Source organism: Saccopteryx bilineata, chromosome 1, assembly GCF_036850765.1.
Source record: "Saccopteryx bilineata isolate mSacBil1 chromosome 1, mSacBil1_pri_phased_curated, whole genome shotgun sequence".
NCBI classification, from domain to species: Eukaryota; Metazoa; Chordata; class Mammalia; order Chiroptera; family Emballonuridae; genus Saccopteryx; species Saccopteryx bilineata.
In genome coordinates, this window is record NC_089490.1 from 115,097,810 (window position 1) to 115,115,880 (window position 18,071).

The 18,071-nt window shown below is 40.5% G+C and overlaps 1 protein-coding gene across 1 annotated transcript in view; it reads right to left on the reverse strand.

Moving 5' to 3' along the window:
• RERG (RAS like estrogen regulated growth inhibitor) overlaps positions 1–18,071 on the reverse strand; it is a 138,270-nt gene that overhangs the window by 69,495 nt on the left and 50,704 nt on the right. The gene's annotated exons all lie outside the window — the stretch shown is intronic.

Genomic DNA, 18,071 nt, shown 5'->3' on the forward strand with positions numbered 1-18,071 from the left:
GGCACAGGAAGGAAGCAGAACCCAGTGTTAGCAAAGGTATAGAAATTGCAATTTCATTATCAAGGAAACTCTAATGTTTTTCATTTAATATTTCTGGTTGTCCAAAACTGATTTGGAAAGCTTCTAAATGCACCAATTCACCAGCTTTAGAGCCTAAGAAATATTTGTGGTTCACCTATTGTAATAGGTGGGTTTTCATACATTTCTTAAGCTGTTATACATGGTTTTATTTATTCTTTCTCTAACTGAGCAGACTCTGAAGCAAGCCACTTCTTGGAGACTGTGGTCCCCTCTTCCTTGTCCTGCCTGACCGTGGAGCTAGTGAGGGTTTGTTCAAAGCACAGAGAACACCTGGCACCATCCCATTTGTGCCCCTGAAAATTCAAGTCGTGCAGCAGCGCCTCAGGACTGAGGTTGAACACCGATCACTTGAAGTGAGGAAACCAGTCCAGCTGGAAGTCTTCCTTGTGGTTTTCCATGTACTCTGAATAGCAGTTTGCTATGAACAAATATATTTTTTAAAGTTAATTTGCTCATAGTGTTTGAAATTTAATAGAACTTTTTTTATTGAAACCAGATCTAGCACACATGTTTTTAGGTATTAAAGTCTAATACAATTACATTATTATTTGACAAAAAAAGATTCTTTTGTCATAGTAAGTTTTCCTCCATGCTAACACAGCTTTTTACTTATATTAAATTCTCTACTTTTTAAATGTTATGCTACTTAGGAAAATGCTATTTTCTTGTTAAATTAGTATGTGCAAACAAGCATTTAATCACCACACATCAACATGACCTGACTGTAAGTAAGTCATCACTCCTAATATTTATGGTCAAAGAACGAGCTAGTCTGGGTGAGTCCCATATTTACACTTAGTCCAGAGATTAAGAAAAAAATTAACACCACAATTTCCCTTAAGTGATGGAAAAAAATGTGACTTGTTACATATTTATTTTCTGGGTCAGTGTTTTTCCATCCATTCCACAGAGCCCTCGTGTCACCCAAGATTTCTTCAGGTTTTCTTTAAAGAAAGGATAAGGGGAGTTGTGATAGGTGTTTAGTTTTAAATTTGATAACAATTGTCTGTTACTTTTAGAGAACACCATTAAACACTATGGAGGTTACTGTTCTGCATAGTGAAGAAATATGAGTCAGTCGTATAGACTGAAGATGTCTGAAAAGAATGAAATTTACCAAATAACAGAACCCCAGGCAAAGCATATTGCTTATAAAAGAGACCCTTTACCCCAATCTTTAGATATTTGCTTATCCTACATAAAAAGAGGAAAAGTCTGGAGTTCATAGATGAAGGAGAAACAATGAAATTTGGAACATGCCAACAAGGTCTATGAGGAAATAAGAGAACCGTGGTCCCTGGAAAATACAGGAAGAATTGAACAGCCTTTAGAATTCACAGACAAAGAATCTTCAGGGTGTACTAGTTTGCCAACCTATCATCTAAAATAACACATCTAGAATAAAGAAGTCCACTGAAGGCATATTTTGTCATTTATATAAATTTCACAAATAGTTCCAGATTATCCTCTCTGGTGATTTTTCAAGATAGATACTGTTATGTAGTAAATTGATATTAATGTCAAAATCTGAACCCTCGGTAACTATGAATGTTGCCTTATTTGGAAACAGGGTCCTTACTGATGACCAAGTTAGATGAGGTCATGGGGTGGGCCCTAACCCAATATGACCGTGTCCTTACAAAAAGGGGAAATTTGGACGCAGATAACTCAGACATGTACAGTGGGAGAATGATGGGAAGACACAGGGAGAACACAACATCCAGCCAAGAAATGCCTGAGGCCACCAGACGAGAAAAGCTTGGGACAGCTTCTGCCTCACAGCTCTCAGAAAGAACAAACTGTGCTTCTGACACCTAACTCCAGACTTCTAGCCTCCAGAACTGTCAAAGAATCAATTTCCGTTGTTTGAGCCACCCAACTTTGTGGCATTTTGTTATGGCAGCCACAGGAAACAAAGACAGATACATATTCTTAATCCCTGTCTTCTGGCTTTCCATGTAGCCACTGAGTCTCACTGGCAATCAATAGACCACAGACATGTCCAGATTGCCCTTAAGAGTCAACCTGGTTCTGGACCATCTCACACTGCCATCCACATAAAGCAAGTTCCTTTTAAAATTTGCCAGACCAAAGCAATTAGGAGGGCGAATCCGTTCTAAACACTTACATATTGCCTTGTGGAGCCAAACAAATTCTATTTTGGTTATTGCTCCTCATGAAAAAGGCAGTGGCCCCAATCATCAGCAAAGAATCAAGGGCTGATTTCATTTCATTTCCTTCCAGGAAAATTTGGCCTAATAGGGGGAGCCGTCTGATTAATGAGAATTTTGCAAAACATAAGAAACACTGGAATTATAAGAAGCGACCGTGGACATCCATTGACAGCCAAAGGACATAGCTAGTCTTCCAGTGCTAGCTTCCATTTTGTGGCAGCTCTCTGGTCCGCTGCCCAACAGGGCAATCTGCGTAGGTAAATGTGCCTCAGTTACTCTTAGCCATCATGTTTAGAAACATGACCTCTGTATTTTACCTGGGTAGAAGAAAGACTTAAAAACCAACATGCAAACAAAATTTTTATATCAAAAAAATTTTAAATATATTAAAATTCAGAATGGACCTGTCTTGATATTGTATGAAAGAGCGTTAGAGAAGTTAACAAATGAGAGTATAATATCATAGGTTTTCAATTTATAAAATGTAAGTTACACATGCATAGGCATTAAGACATGGACGCCCCACTGTGTTGATCCTCGTTCTACAAGGAGACTTGGAAAAGAAAGTGAAAAGTCTATGTATAAAATGATCAGTTATGCTAAGAAACTCAGCTAATAGATATTCGGATGGAAAGAAAGACCAAACAAGAACCTCAATGAAGTGTATATAATGCAAGCAACAAAAAATAAAGGAAGAAAGCAGGCATGGCGTTAGAATATGTAAAGGAATCTAACACCACTACATTTTTTTCGTCTTTCATTTTTTTCAGTAAGCATCTATGATGCATTATCACTATCAGAAACTATGCACACACCTGGTGTCACCTGGATAGGTGTGACCAGAATCTGCCTGTGGGAAAATAAAGGATTTAAGAAAAAAAGAAAAGAAGTTAGAGAAAATGACACATAAAAGGACAACTTAAGTTTCCAGCAAAGCAAATATATAGCTAAGTTGATCAACCCTCCAGCACAGTCGTCCTGGGCTGTGTTTTCACAAGAAAATGAGGGTGGAGAGAATCACAAAAGTCTTGGCTCCAGTCCACCCCTGTGGCCTGCTGACACAGGCCCAACTCCCCAGAGCACTGGGGTCGCCCTGGAGCTGCTGCCAGAACAGATGCTTTCGTTAAAATTGAGTAGGGAGGAAAACAGGCAGTAGGGTTGGGCAAAAGGACTGCCCAGCCTTCTGGGACCTGCAAGAGGTTGGCGCTGGGTGGGGGAGGGTAGCTTCCCGCTTCTGATTGAGAGGCGCTGGGTTAGACGTGCTTGTGGCATCTAACAATTATCTTGTTCTAGCATTTAGAGCCTTTCTCCATTCCTAGGGTCATTGCAATACCCCATGGGATACTGAAAGCAGCCAGTTGTTAAGCCAGGGTATTCCCTACTAAGGCTATGCCAGGTTTATGTTACAGAGCAGAATTCTTAACCATTTTTATGCCATGGCCATTTTGGCACAACATGTAAACTAATTCTCAGAGTAATGTTTTAATAGATATATTACATAAAAAATACATAATTACAAATAAATCCAACTCGGTTGAAATAGCACCATTAAAATATTTTAAAATATTGGCATACTGTTATAAAAATATGTTAAAAACCAAATTTGTGAGATAGCAATTATATGCTTCTATATTAACATATTAAATAAGATCTACTCACAAGTTTTTTTTAATTTATTATTATTATTTTTTTATTAAGTGAGAGGTGGGGAGGCAGAGAGACAGACTTCCGCATGCACCCGAACTGGGATCCACCCAGCAAGCCCACTAGAGGGCGATGTTCTTCTGCCCATCTAGGGCCATTGTTCTATTGCTTAGAAACCGAGCTCTTCTTAGTGCCTGAAGTGAGGCCATGGAGCCATCCTCAGCACCCAGGGCCAACTTGTTAAAACCATTTGAGCCATGGCTACGGGAGAGGAAGGAGAGAGAGAAAGAGAAGAGGGGAAGGGGAGAGAAGCAGATGGTTGCTTCTCCTGTGTGCTCTGACTGGGAACCAAACCCAGGACTTCTATATGTCAGTTTGATGCTCCACCACTGAGCCAACCAGCCAGGGCCTACTCAAAAGTTTAATAAATACCTAAATAATTATCATAATCTTAATTATGAGCATAAATGACATTTGGAAATTATCATCAACAATTTATATGATTGAAAAAGGCATGATTTCTATCAGAAAGGAAGTTCCGAGTGTGACTTTCAATACTATGATTTTTATCTACATTCATCATGGAAGGCAGAGTTAAACTTCAATAAAATTTAAAAGTTAGTCAAAATGAAGGTGAAATGTGTTCCCATCCAATTTCACAGTTCCCTGAAATTGATCCACTGTCACCTTAGTGGGTTTGGACCTGAGGTTAACTCTGCTATAGAGGTTTACCCATCCTGATACAACAGTTTACCAAAAGTATCATTTTACCTGACCAGGTGGTGGCACAGTGATAAGAGTATCGACCTGGGACGCTGAGGACCCAGGTTTGAAACCCCAAGGTTGCCACCTTGAGTATGGGTTTACCTGGCTTGAGCACAGGCTCACCAGCTTGAGCGCGGGCTCACGGGCTTCAGCATGGGATTGTAGACGTGACCCCATGGTCGCTGGCTTGAGCCCAAAGGTCACTGTCTTGAAGCCCAAGGTCACTGACTTAAATCCAAAATCACTGGCTTGAGCAAGGGGGCACTAGCTCAGATGGAGCTTCCCCATCTCCCCATTAAGCCACATATGAGAAAGCAATCAATGAACGACTAGAGTACACAACTATGAGATGATGCTTCTCACCCTCTTCCTTCATGTCTGTCTGTCTGTCTCTCTCTCTCTCTCGCTTAAAAAAATACATCAGTTTTTAAGCAATTGTATTATGATCACCAACTTCAAAAACGTTCATTTAATCTCTATTTCTTTGATGACTCCAAGGTCACTTCAAAATCTTTCATTATGCCAAGAGGTAACATTGTGAGTATCAAATATTATTTGTCTTGTAGATTGGAGGAATGTTAATAAAATTGCTGGGTTCAGAAAACCTATAATAGTTGTTTGTATTTTTTTTCTAAGCCAGATTTGTAAGACATTACACAAGCATGTGGAATGGCATTACCATTGCACCCTGAGTCCTCAAGAGAAAGAACAGGGTGAGGGGATCAACGCAGGCAATAAACTGGGAGAGTTTCATGAGACTGTGATGTTGGGCAGGATTCTGTTCAAATCTCAGCCCTGCCACTCACACTTGGTAAGTCATTTTACTTCTCTAAATTTTAGCTATCTGAGCTTTCAGAGGGTGATAAAAATAGTGCCCATCTCAGAAATATTAAGGGTCTAGAAGAAATAATGTGTAATAAAATGCTGATCCAGTGCCTGCTATAATTTGGGAAAATGAGGACAGGCAACCAGTCTGTCAATCTTCTCAAAGCCTGTCTTCTCTTTCAGCTTTTTTTCATCAACCTGCTATAAACTCTCCCCATCAACAGACAGGCTATTTTTTATTTTGGATTCTAGGTCTGTTTTTTCAAGAAGGCAGGAGAACATAGGAGTGATCACTTATTTAGCATATCAGGCGGATGCTCGGGCATACCAGAAAAACTTAAAACTATTTGTAGTCAGCAGATAACAGTGTAGGTCTGGTATCAGCTCTAAAACATTTTGTAATTTTAGGAAATACTTTAGAATCCAGCCACCCCCGGTTTTGCTTTGCCAAAATGTCATGAGAGACGTGCAAGAAGCTTGAGAACCAGCAAGTAATTTGTCATATGAATTCCCACCAGTTGGTGCTGACTTGAAGGATGTAATTTATGGACCATGCTTGGGAAACAACCATATTCCTGTTTCATGAAAATATGGTGCTAAAATTGATCAACTGCTTCCTGTCCCTAAATGGTGTGGCTAAACTTATCATTTTTACTCTTTTAGTTCCTACCTCACACTAAAAAATGCAAAATATAAAAAGAAAACAACCCCACTCCTAATTCAAACAACTCAACTCCAAAACACACAAAGACATAGATAACTGATGACAAGAAAATGAGAGCTTTGGCTGCTTGTTTCAGGAAGCTGGGTTTTTCTTTCTTCTCCCAGTGAAATGCAATTGATTGGAGAAATTTTGCTTTCCAATAGTTTTTGGTCACTTTTTTTGGGAGAGTATTGTTAAACATAGAAAAAGCTGTGAAAATAGAATAAATAACTTTTATATACTCTCTAGATCCACTTATTATTTATATTTTGTCCCATTTGTTGTATCAATCCTTCTCTACAGATGTATATTTTTCACATTTTTCTGTACCATTAGAGAATAAGTTGGAGATATTGTGCATCCTTACCTCTAAATATTTAAATATACATTCTTAGTGATAAAGATATTTTGGAATATAACAGTACAATTATCAGTTTCAGAACATTTAACATTGATACAATATTATCTAAACCATGGTTCATATTCAAATTTCAATTACCCCTAATGCCTTTTATAATTACTTTTTTTCTTGGTCTGAGATCTAACTAGGAGCAAATATTGCACTTAGTTGTTATATCTCTTTGTTCTCTTTTACATTGAAATATTTCATGCCTACGGCATTGTGGAAGAGTGAAGACATCTTAAGGAGTGTACACAGTTTTGGAAAAGGGACTGACTAAAATGTCCCTCAGTGAGATTTGTCTAATATTTTCTCATGACTACATTCAGCTTATGCCTTTGGGGACAGGAATGCCACAGAGATGATACTGTATCCTTCTTAGTAAATCATATCATAAGGCAAAGGCTGTTAGTTGGTCCCATCAAGGATGATGTTAAATTTATTCAGTTGATTAAGGTGGCACTTTTCAGCTTTCTCTACTGCAAAGGTGCTATTTTTCCATTTGTAATTAATAAATAATTTTTTAGGACACACTCTGAAACTATGTAAATACTCCGACCCTCATTCAGCATCCACTGATGACTCTTGTCTGAATCAGTTGGTTCAATGATGGTTCCCCAAGTGGTAATTTTCTACATTTGTCATTCTCTCTATATTTAATACTTGGTATTCCACTGTAACTTGTTGTTTATATAGACATGGACTTGAATATTCTTATTTTATTCAATGAGTTATTATCCATTACTATTAATATCTACTTTGTCTCAAAATTGGCCAGCAAGAGCCCTTTGGGGCTGGCTCCTGTATCCTTTTCACAGGCCCCCATAATTGTTGAACGTAAACATGACACTATTTCATTCCTTTGCATAATTTGCTGCTTTGCTAGTACAGATGTAAACCTTTAGTGCTAACATCAGTGGTAGTCAACCTGGTCCCTACCACCCACTAGTGGGCGTTCCAGCTTTCATGGTGGGCAGTAGTGGAGCAACCAAAGTATAAATAAAAAGATAGATTTAACTATAGTAAGTTGTTTTATAAAGATTTATTCTACTAAACTTAGTGAAAATCCGACATAAATTACTTGGTAAGTAACTATTATTATATGCTTTAACTTGCTATAATTCTGCTTTATAAATTTTATAAAGTAAAGTTACTTCCCTACTTTATAAATCACCATTACTGTGGAACCGGTAGGTGGTTAGAAAATTTTACTACTAACAGAGATACAAAAGTGGGTGGTAGTTATAAAAAGGTTGAGTACACCTGGCTTACATAAAGATGATTTGTTTTACTTTTACAAGAAGAATAGTCATTGATTTCAGCATATATATATATTATTATGATATATATACACACAGTGTGTCCGTAAAGTCATGGTGTACTTTTGACCAGTCACAGAAAAGCAACAAAAGACAATAATAGATATGTGAAATCTGCACCAAATAAAAGGAAAACCCTCCAAGTTTTTGTAGGATGATGTAGCAGCATGTGCGCATGCACAGATGATGACGTAACACCGTGTATACAGCAGAGCAGCCCATGGCCATGCCAGTCGAGATGTGGACGGTACAGAGGAAAGTTCAGTGTGTTCTGTGGCTCGCTAAATTCGAATCTGTGACCAAAGTGCAACGTGAATATTGGCGTGTTTATAATGAAGCACCACATAGGAATAACATTACTCAGTGGGATAAGCAGTTGAAGGAAACCGGCAGTTTGGTGGAGAAACCCTGTTCTGGTAGGCCATCAGTCAGTGACGAGTCTGTAGAGCAGGGGTTGGGAAACTTTTTGGCTGAGAGAGCCATGACCGCCACATATTTTAAAATGTAATTCCATGACAGCCATACAATGACCCGTGTACCTTACACATTATCCAATAAAAATTTGATGTTGTCCCGGAGGACAGCAGTGATTGGCTCCAGCCACCCACAACCATGAACATGAGAGGTAGGAAATGAATGGATGGTAGGAAATACATGAGAATGTTTTATATTTTTAACATTATTATTATTTTTACTAAAGATTTGTCTGCGAGCCAGATGCAGCCATCAAAAGAGCCACATCTGGCTCACGAGCCATAGGTTCTTGACCCCTGCTGTAGAGGCTATACAGGATAGCTACCTAAGGAGCCCTAAAAAATCTGTGCATGAGCCCATATCTAACTGCACTGAATAGGTATGAAACTGGGAGAGTTTTCCTTTTATCAATATTTGGTGCAGATTTCACATTTCTATCATCTTTTTTTTTTTTTTTTTTTGTATTTTTCTGAAGCTAGAAATGGGGCGAGACAGTCAGACAGACTCCGGCATGCGCCTGACGGGGATCCACCCGGCACGTCCACCAGGGGGCGATGCTCTGCCCACCAGGGGGCGATGCTCTGCCCCTCCGTGGCGTCGCTCTGTTGCGACCAGAGCCACTCTAGCGCCTGGGGCAGAGGCCAAGGAGCCATCCCCAGCGCCCAGGCCATCTTTGCTCCAATGGAGTCTCGGCTACGGGAGGGGAAGAGACAGACAGAGAGGAAGGAGAGGGGGAGGGGTCGAGAAGCAGATGGGCACTTCTCCTGTGTGCCCTGGCTGGGAATCGAACCCAGGACTTCTGCACGCCAGGCCGACGCTCTACCACTGAGCCAACCGGCCAGGGCTCTATCGTCTTTTGTTGCTTTCCTGTGACCAGTCAAAAGTGCACCGTGACTTTATGGACACACTGTATTTATTTGTATTTGGCTCTTCAGGACTTTTAGTTTCCTTTACGTTAATTATTTGATTTCAGACATTTCTTTATATTTATTGATATAAGAAAAAATCAGACCAAAGATAAAACAAACAACAACAAAATCTAACCACGTTTATCTTCCTGAGCATGGAAAAGGAGAGATTTAGTGAATGTTTGCCCAAGATAAAGAAGGAAAATTCTGATATTCTATTGTTCATATAAGAAGGAAGGGAGAACTAGTGATAACCTTAAATTTTGGAAAATGGACAGGGAGAAACATGAGCATAGCTACTTAGAATCTATGACAAATCATTTTTATATAAAACTGCAAATATGTCTTATTATCATGGCTGATACACTTTCTCAGTAGTTGAGCAGTTTTAATTTGTGGAGTTCTATATATAGCGTTACATATTTATGTGGTCTTTGTTTTAAAATCTTCTTCTTGACACTGTACTAAAGAAACAGTGTTAATTTGTGTAGATTTCATTGATTGTCAGTACAAAGCACTCCGCTTTTTGTTGGGTAGCACAGTCACCCTGTTTGGCCTAGGCCACTTCAAGAGCTAGAATGAACCACACAGGGACTGAAGCAGATGTAAGACATGTGCAGGTGCCACTAAATTGTGGTTTCTCAAGCTCACAGTTTTGAGAATTTTTAAAGAGTTTCATCTATAAATGAGACATAAATGAATCACATAGCAGAAGGTATGCAGAATGTGGAGTGTGACCTTAGATGTGTTATTTAACCTTTTAACTTCAATTTCATCGCCTCTAAAAAGGTTTGATAATACTTACATTACCTATCCTCCAGGGCACTTTAAAAACTAAATGAGACACTGCAGAGTAAAATAGTTGGCATGCAACCAAGTGTCATATTGATTATGATCACACTTTGTCCAAAGACATGGCATAAGTCTTGGGAATTAAGAATTCATTTTACCCCAACACATGGATGGTAGTATTATAGAGAACATTTAAAAACTGATTTGGAGCCTGACCAGGCGGTGGCGCAGTGGATAGAGCATTGGACTGAGATGAGGAGGACCCAGGTTCAAGACCCCAAGGTCGCCAGCTTGAGCACGGGCCTCATCTGGTTTGAGCACGGGCCTCATCTGGTTTGAGCAATGCTCACCAGCTTGGACCCAAGGTCGCTGGCTTGAGCAAGGGGTCACTCGGTCTGCTGAAGGCCCACAGTCAAGGTACATATGAGAAAGCAATCAATGACCAACTAAGGTGTCACAATGAAAAACTAATGATTGATGCTTCTCACCTCTCTCCGTTCTTGTCTGTCTGTCCCTATCTATCCCTCTCTCTGACTCTCTCTCTCTGTCCCTATTAAAAAAAAAGAACTGATTTGGAAATATGCATCTTAGAATATTCAACATGCATTACAACTTTAGGGGGTAGTGTTTGCTTCTCATAAGCAGAGGCATGATTGAATGTTCAGGTCTACCTGGTATAAATAAACTATCACACAGCAAAGCTTCCATGTGAGGAAAAGCTCAGAGTCAATGAAAGTCTGTTCTTTGAAGCCTGTTCATCTTCCCTTAAGTACTCTCCAATCTCAAGGTTAAGCTAGTTACTAAAAGCCTTTTGTACAGTGCACAAACTTGCTCTCCATACATTCTGAACCTTCCTTCCATATTCTTCCCACTTTTATTTTGTCTGCTTCAGAGTTACTCAGATTCCTTTACTCAGTGTAAATGGCCTATGCACTCAATTACTTCTCCTAGAAGTACATGATTTAGGAAGAGAATTTAGAGATTCATTCATTTCTTCATTCTAAAGGTATTTATGAGCGCTTATTCTGTATGAAGTAAGCCCTGTCTCAGGAGTATGGACTCTGGCCATGCATAAGCCATACACATTTGCTACTTGCATGTAATCAGAATCTGATGACAGAGACAAGTAATTAAACAATCAATAGTGTGAATAACAATAACAACAAACTGTATGTTGAGCGCTTAAAAAATTGCCAGGCACTGTTTTACATAAAAAATCCTCCCCCAAAACATGGATATATGCTCTTATTATTCCCATTTCACAATTTTAAAAATTAAGCCTTATAAAGCTTAAGTAACTTTCACATAGTTACTACATAGCAGAGGCAGGATTTAAGCCCAGCTTGGCTCTGGCATCTGTACCCCCAGAAAGAAAAACAGAGGACACTGTAGAAACATATTCCAACCCACACTCGGGGTCGAAATGAACAGCTTTCCTGACAAACTGTTGTCAAAGCTGAGACTTGAAAAAATGAATAACTGCCTTACACTTGAATTCTATATAATCTTATTAACCAATGTCACCCCAATACATATAATAAAAAGGAGAAACGTTGATTCTCTTATGAAGCTTTCAGGGTTCTTACACAGGATAGTGGTAGAGAATGAGAAGAGAAATGTTTGAAGACAGAAAAACCCAAATTTAATTGTTTAAATGGCTGCCTGTTTTGGTTCTGCACACAGCGGACCAAGGCCCAGACAGCCCTAACAGGGCACTGCCACCTGGAAAAACCAGGGGAGGAATCAATGAGAACAAAGAGAAAAAAATCAGGACAGCGAGTCCTTCAATTTACCAAATTCATCCTCCAGCTAAGAGAGGTGGAGAGCTTGGGTGTATTCATCTTAAGCACACAAATAAAAATCCAGAGCCATTTATCCCATGAGCCTTTTCTTCCATTCATAAAGCCAATTGCTAGGACACTGTTTCTAGAACAAAGGCGCTCTTAGGCATCCAATTAGTACCAGAGTGGGAAAAGAGAGCAGAGAAAGGTTTTTTTCTTTCTATGCTTATGAGAATCTCTTTTGTTCTTAAGTAGGGAAAACATACCATGAAGAATAAAAATGATCACACCCAAATTAACTGTACAGTTATAACTTTATATTTCTTTGTATAAATAGAACAGTATATTTCTGGGATCTTAGAGATTATCTAGTTCAATTCCCTTGTTTTGCAAATGTGAAAATGGACCCATGAAGAAAAGTCTTGTTTCTGGTCACACAATTACAGTGAGGACTGGAACCCAGGCCTTCTTACAGTGTAAGTGCCAGCCAGACCTTGGAGTCCTATCATATACATTTGTATTGTGAACAGTTTAATTTGCTACCATTAGCGATAACTTTACTGAGAGTTATTCACATTAAGCCTCAATTTTTCCTAAGAATTTTGACAAACTTTGCTGAAGCAATACAAGCTCTTGAGCCCCCGGCTGTGTTAATGAGGATCCTTGGCTTCACGTGGCATGACATTTCTGCCTTTGGTTGAAATATGACAGACGTAGGTGGAGATCATTAGCACTTTCCTCTGCTGTGAGCCAACAATGCTGAAAGTCCCACACACAGCCGAGCAGACACTACCCCTGACCCTGTGAGGGAGCCCGGTATTTAAAAACGAGCAAGGAATAACATATTAGGAAAACTGGATAACTCAGTCTGGAGGAAAGAGGATGTGATGGGAATTAACATTTATCATTTTATTTTCTGACTCATAGAGCCATTTTTTCCTATGTTATATTTCAAACAGTATCAGTGAATTTTAAGATGAATATACAGGTTGGAGACAAAAGGGATGATGGCCTGATGACCCAGAGAACAAATATGAATGTGAAGATTGGGCTAGGAAGGAGTGATGCTTCAGGTGGATGAGGGTCAAAAATCCAGAAGAGGGGAGAGAAAGTCATCTAATGGTCAGATAGTCTCTTGATGCAAATCCAGACCTGCTCAGTGGACAGGTGTCGTAGCATCTAGCCAGGAACCGGAAACCACTCGAGTTCTTTCAGACAGAGGGCATTTAAGAGAAGAAAACTGTTATCCAAAATGATGGAAGAATTGAGAAGCCAGTTAGGAGGTGGGGAAGCAACAGCAGAAAGCTATAACCACAACTAGCACTGATGGGACAGTAGGAGGAAGTCAGTACCAGAATAGCATCTGGAGCCTTCCAGAAAGAGCCGAAGAGGGGATCCTCTGAGGGAGAGGGGATCACTGAGGAGGGCAGTTACTCCAGGAAAAATCACAGGATGCAGAGAGAAAATGAGGGACAAATACTGTGGTTTTCCCTCCTTCCTGTCCTTTCATCTTCTGCTTCACATTGGCCGAACGTGCTGGGAAGATAAAGACCAGGGAGCCCAGGAAATGTAGTTCCGTGTGAAACAAAGAATTGCAGGAAAAGGTGGTGATCAACCAAATTACTCAGGTAGCTAATGGACCAGCACACATCACAGTTAATGTGGTCGGACACCAGCAGATCCTGCCCCATTGCTCTCTGAGCCAATCCTGACTGATGCAAGCTTTACATTAGCACCTCCATGACTGGGGGCCCTGAATTTGTCTTCCCTTCTCTCTAGTAATTTTTAAGTAAGATTCAAACTCGCTGTCTATTTGCCAAACTTTGGAGTTTCCCTAAACAACCAAAATTTTCGGCGCAACATAAAGTTACCCTCCAGCTCACCACAAAAGCCTGCTCTGGATCTGCTGGATATTCCTGAGACCCGGCAGCCTAAGTAGCTCTTATTAATTCTCTCTTCCAAGGGATATGAGCAAGACCTGAACCCTCGATTTTGGGTCATGGTGCTGATCCAAAATACATTAATCATAGGTACCTCAGTACAGCCACCCATTCATCTCCACAATTGAGTGTCTCTACACACCAAACTGGACCGCCTTGATAGGGTCAACAGGAATTTCCCATGAGGCACCATGTCGTCACCTGTAGACGATCCACCTTGGGGGCCACTGGCTAGTGCCTGCACTTGGATAGCTCCTAGTCCACTAAGCAGTCACATTGAGGTTCTTCTCTTTCTTTCCCCGAGTACTTTTCCACCCATGAGAGATGTTAATTAGCACAAAATAGTGAAAAGTGTAGGAGAATAATATTGAAATAAAACCAAATTTCCTTTGCAAACTTGACCTTTTGTCCCTGGAGAGAATCCAGAAAAAAAAAAAAAAGGTGTTCCTGAAGTATTTCCAATGAAGTGCTCTCTTCATTAAGCCGGAGTGCCGAGCGCCACTCTGAACATGTAAATGGGAAGCAAATTTTCCAGAGTCCTTCTTGGCACTGAGGCTCGAGCTCTCTCTACAAGGCTTCAAACTGCTCCTCTAGAGTAGCCTCCATACTAAACTAAGAGGGGGCATGACAGCTCACCAAAACCCAAATGGATTCTGAGGGCACCGTCAGCACTGCTCAGCCATCTTCCTCCTGCCCATCCCCTGCCGAGTCCTGGCAACATTAGTCATCGCAGGGCGGCAGCCACTTGAAGGCTGCAAATTACAGACTTCTGTCTCTGCATGTAAACTGTCACAGCACAACTTAGCAGACGAGATCGGAACCCCACATACCAACCACTTCTTCTAGCCAACAATCTTTTAACTTCTGCCAAGGCCTCCTTTTTTTTCACTAAAATAAAGTTGCTTGGGCTCCAAAAATAACATCTGTTGCTCAGAGTAACATTTTCAACAACATAATAAACTATACTTCCTGAAAATATACAGTCTGTGCTTCCCTACGGGACCTCACAGAGTGGATGGTGTGGGATCCTGGGCTTCCGCCTTTCATGAACTGCCTGCCCTCGGGCAAATCATTTCCTTGTTATAGGTGATGGTGGGAATTATCATGCACAAGTTACCTCCATTTGCAGCATGCAGCAACTGGAGTGGCTTTAAATAACAGCCCTACCCAGATGTACTGGGCAGGCTTTCACAGGCAGAATGCTTTTTAAAAACTGGGGTCATGGTGCCCTGCAGTTGGTACTAGAGGGATGCAAGAAGGTTAAAATATAATAAGGGTAACCATAAGACTCCTAGCACAGTAAATATGTAGAGCCCCTGAAAGAACTCTGCCCAGAGATTGCCAATCCACTCATTCCAGTGCCCACCCCTCTCCCCAAGATTGCTCTGCTATTTGCTAATCTTAGAACCTTATCCTCTCCTTCCATCTCAATTATTTTGAGATAGAAGAAGACAAAGGCAAGGAAGTGCCTGGATAACAGTGCTCTGTGACTCGTGACTCAAATGAGTTCCCCTGACCATCTCCTCAGTTTAGGTCACTAGTTACAAGAGAATTATAAGAGGGTGTGTAGGGGGTATGTGATCATTATCACAACTGGAGACGATTCAATGCATTCATTTCTGGATACAGGGTGAAGGCGGATTCAGCTCCACGAGGAGCCACTGTTTCTAACTTGGGCAAGAATTCCGAAGACATTTCTACGGTTCTCCACCTCCAAAAAAGCACGAGAGATTGCCCTGTTCCCTGCCTGGCCGAGGATATGGGGTGGATGCTGCCATGGACAGAGGGGCAAGGAAACATGTCTAGTGACCCAGGGGATTCTTATGTTCCAAAGAATATTGAAAAGGAATATCCAGGATCATGAACTTGCAAAGAGAATTTTCAGAAATAAGACATCATATTTATATGATTCATCCAATTTAATCTAAATCCTTAATCCTTTGGAGGTATGATCCAAAGAGGGAGGGAGAAATGTGAGTTTCAGTCTCAGCCCTCCCATTGGACTTGGGGTTTCTGGGAAAGTCACTCTGACTCTCTGAGCTTCAGTTCCCTTATTATGATGATAATGATGATGATACCCACATTCCCTGAATGTGGGCTACTGGAAAATCACATTAAGTTATGACATTATAAAAGATGTAGTACTTTGTAAGTATTATTATTATTAAATATTATTATTCAGAATATTGTACTCAGCAACTATACTGCCTGACAAAGGGCTGAACTGGATGACACTCAAGAACCTTCCTAACACTAAGATTCTACTATCCTTAAAGTTCATGCTCTCTCTCATCATCTAAGGCCAAAACACCAATGAGAATATAATGCCTTATGTGTAAGACAAGTCTTAAGAAGAAAATGTATAAACAAGCCCTGGATAGCCTCTCTGCCAAGTGCAGAGGATAACTTTCTTACTAAGTGTAGGACACGCCTAAAAATTCCTAGGGGTTAACCTGACTTGGCTTATCCAACTGGGATTACTTGGAAGCTCGAACATACCAGAAGTTCTCAGAGACTAGACCCAGCCTAGATTGAATGTGACTGTCCTCCACATTGCCGTGGGATGTCAGCCCTTGTAGATAGATTGCCCTGTTTGTTCCATAGTGAAATCTGAGGGGATAAAGGATCTGCACAGGAAGGCCCTCATCTCACCCAACGACAGTGCCTTGACTCTTCCAGCACAGTGGGTCAAAAAGTTCAGCATCACCTCAAGATCTCTGTGTAACACAGAGATTGTTGAACCCCAAAGTCAGAGTTTCTGATTAGGTGGTGAGGGTCCTGATAACTTGCATTTCCCACATGATGCTGAGGCTGGTGCTCATGTTGACAATCACTGTTGGAGAGAAGACAGTACATGGGCCGGTGTCTAAAATAACCCTGTAAACACACCTCCAAAACAAGCAGTCTTATGAGTTGGTTCTGATGGAAGCTGGGTTAGAAAAAGGTGCTTATAAAAAGTTGGATGAGGTGTATGAACTTTAAAAATAATCTAGTTATATAAATTACATTGAAATAAATACTCTTTTCATGTGAGATTTCTCTTTCAAACATTTTTATAAAGACACAAAATCATTTGGTATCTTTTTTGCTTATTAAATCTTTTCTACCCCCCTCTGGCTATAAAAGTAAATAAAGTTATAATTGGTTCTTTGCCCAAATCAAGGCAAAAAACTTTCATACTGACAACATGAATTCACAATTTGTCCTTTGAAAGTTAAGTAATAATTAGAAATTATGCCCTGTGAGAAGGTAAGGTCAATTTTAGACCTCAGTTTTCCCCTTCGTTATACCTGCAAGTCTAGTTTATGATTGCTTCTCATCTAATTAACCAATTAAGTTATTTTTGTCATCAAAACCAGTGCTCCAAGGCTCCATTTCAATAACAAAACACGTGCAATTCTCTACTTTCCTAAAAAAATTACATTACATGAGATTTATGTGTTGTTTTCATGTTTAATATTAACGACATGCCTGCACCCTCCTAGTTACCATTGTCCACCACAAACCAGAAGTGACATGTCGGCATGGTCTATCCAGCCTCTGCCCTCACTCATTCGGCTTGCCTTGTTAGCAACTGAGCCACCCAGCAGTGAGAACACCCTGTTCTGAGTTTGAAGATTCCAGCCAGCTCTAAAGCTCTTTGGTTGTAGAACTTCCAGACTTATTCAGTTGAAAACTAGGGCCAATAATCTGTGCCTGGACTACTTCAGAAGATTGTTTTGATGGTCAAAATACGAATGAGATGTTAGTGACAGCCTTAGGAACAGCAAGGTCTCCTTCCTCCTGGTGTCACGCTACGGGCGCAGTGTACTCTCCATGATGGATGGTTTGCTGGCCCTGCCCACGCTCACACGCTCACAGGCTGCACTCCTGTTCTCAGTGAGCAGCTTTTCAAACATGTGTTGCTGGATCCTACGTGGGGACGGAGGAGAGATGATGATGGATCCACCATACCCACTGCCACCGCAATAACACTCACATTTCTCTGCTGTGATACTGGTAATAAAGGCACTTCCAAATACATGATCTCTTTAACCTTTAAACCCTGTACACTTACTAGTATTTTCCCAACTTACAGATAAGAAAACAAAGATGCAGATTCTTATTATCTTCCCAAGTGCAGAGTAAGGGGTGGAACCCAGTCCTCTCAAAAAGTCCGTGGTCTTTTCATCCTTTACGTGCTTCTCTACAAGGAAACCGAATGTGAGTGAACAGAAAGGTAGGTGGGTGGGTGGGTAGGGAGGTGGATAGATGGCTATATGATA